Raw genomic sequence first — 2,500 nt, forward strand, 5'->3', positions numbered from 1 at the left:
CTCCTCTCCCACCTCTACCGTCTGAAGATATCAAATACTGACCAGTGCCCTTGTGGCACAGGCCCACAGACCTCCTCCATATCCTGCAGTCCTGCCCCACCTTCGACGCTCTGAGACGCCAGGCATGGCCCAGCCCGGTGGAGCTCCAGAAGAAACTGTGAGGATCGGTGGGGTCCCTGCGACGGGCCGCGGACTTCGCTGTCCTGACCGGACTGAAAATCTAGCGTGGCCAGGGAACGCGGAAGAAGAATCAACTATTACGGCCAGCCATGGCAGCTGTTTTTAAAACAGTTTTATTCTAAATTCTGATGATCTTTATAGATGGATAGAGCTAGGTATCGCCCAGGATTCACAAAAAATGTATTACAATTTTTTTTTTAAAATCACACTCTTCATGCACCGGTTGCCATGGAAACGATTCAAAATGACCGACAAACAAAGATAATTATTCAAAGCTGTGTAACTACAAAACTATTATCAGTAAGTCAGTTTTTCTTTTTGTTTTTGATTTGGTATCACCTGAACTCACTTTCTACGTTGGTATAGAATTATATCAAAAATAATGAATTTTTTCAACATAAAACCCCCCAACAAATCTTGAATTAAAAAACAACAACAACAACAAAAAACCAAAACCAAAACAACAAACAGCTGTGACAAACGAACTTTCTCTTGGACAGGGCTGTCCTAACGTAGAAAGTGAGTTCAGGTAATAATAAGTCAAAAACAAAAACAAAAGCTGAAGTACCTATAATAGTTTTCTAGCTATAGAGCTTTGTTTATTTATTTATTCATTTTGTTTGTTTGTTTGTCGGCCATTTTGAATGGTTTCCATGGCAACCGGTGCATGAAGAGTGTATTCTTTTTACTTGTGTGTGTGTGTGTGTGTGTGTGTGTGTGTGTGTGTGTGAATCAATAACAATAATAATCAGAATTTAGAATAAAACTGTTTTGAAAATAGCTGAAAGTAGCTGCCATGATAGTAGTAGTATTGTTTCTGGCATCACAAGTCCAACGAACATTGACATTGTCTTGAGCCCGAGACATGACTTTATTCTGAATTCCATCTGCAGCCTCTGTCTCTGTGTATCTGTCTCTCTCTCTCTTTCTGTTTCTCTGCTCCTGTGTCTGTCTCTATCTGTCTCTCTGTCTCTTTCTGTTTCAGTCTCTGTCTCTCTGCTCTCTCTCTATTTGTCTCTGTCTCTCTGTTTCTGTGTTCCGCGTTTCTGTCTCTCTGTCTTTGTCTCTGTCTCTGTTTCTGTGTTTCTGTCTCTCTCTCTCTCTCGCTGTTTCTGTCTCTCTGTCTCTGTCTGTCTGTCTCTTTGATTTGTCTGTGTCTCTGTCTGTCTCTCTGTCTCTGTGTATCTGTCTCTCTCTTTCTGTTTCTGTCTCTCTCTCCCTCTCCCCCTTTTCTCTATCTCTCTCACCCCCTTCTCTCAATATATATAATTATATATATATGTCTCTCTATTTCTCTCTTTCTCCCCCCCCCTCTCTCTCAATATATATATATATATATATATATATATATATATATATATATATATATATATATATATATACATGTATATATATATACATTTCTCTCTATCTCTCTCTCCATGTCACCCCCTATCTCTATTTCTTTCTGTCTTTCATTCTCTTTCTCTATCTTTCTATCTCTTTCTCTATCAGCCTGTCTGTCTGTTGTGCCTTTCTCTCCCACTTCCTCTCCCCCCCCTCTCTCTCTCTCACTCTCTCTCTATCTCTCTAATTCACTTTCCCCCTCCCCGTCCCTCCCTCTCCCAATCTGTGTGTGTGTGTGTGTGTGTGTGTGTGTGTGTGTGTGTGTGTGTGTGTGTGTGTGTGTGTGTGTGTGTGTGTGTGTGTGTGTGTGTGTGTCTCCTTCAAAGCCATAACACGATTCCGGTATCTATTAAACACGGCAGAAGACTCCCGTCCTAGATTCCCTTGATTTCATCCCTGGTGAAAGGAGTGAAGGTGGCTTTGATCTTCCCGAAAGGAGAAATCGGCAGACCTGAAAGGATTCTTCCGATCGATGGGCTTTGCTGAGCTGGGAATTGGGAACTGGAGATGAGGGAGGGCTTGCAAGAGCAGCTATCTTAGCGGGGCTAAGTTAGCCTAGCGTTATGATAGATCGTACAAGCAAGGGCCGCCGCGATAGTTGGAATTAACCGAGTTGACTTGTGACAACATTTTTTTTCACGCTGGAGACAAGGTCCGCGATAGTTGGAATTAGCGTTGACTTATGACGACAATTTTTCACGCTGAAGACAAGAGCCGCGATAGTTGAAATTAGTGTTGACTTGTGACGACTTTTTTTTATTTTTTATTTTATTTTACTTTTTTTTTACGCTGAAGACAACAGTGTCATGAATGTTATAAATCGTATACAAGGTCCGCGATAGTTGGAACTAGTGTTGACTTATGACGACAATTCTTTACGCTGAAGACAAGAACCACGATAGCTGGAATTAGCGTTGACTTGTGACGACAATTT

At 41.4% G+C, this 2,500-nt stretch overlaps 1 protein-coding gene across 1 annotated transcript in view; it reads left to right on the forward strand.

Moving 5' to 3' along the window:
* The window catches only part of LOC143277377 (uncharacterized), a 36,152-nt gene that overhangs the window by 1,147 nt on the left and 32,505 nt on the right, over positions 1 to 2,500 (forward strand). The gene's annotated exons all lie outside the window — the stretch shown is intronic.

This window comes from Babylonia areolata, chromosome 34 (genome assembly GCF_041734735.1).
Source record: "Babylonia areolata isolate BAREFJ2019XMU chromosome 34, ASM4173473v1, whole genome shotgun sequence".
Lineage (NCBI taxonomy): Eukaryota > Metazoa > Mollusca > Gastropoda > Neogastropoda > Buccinidae > Babylonia > Babylonia areolata.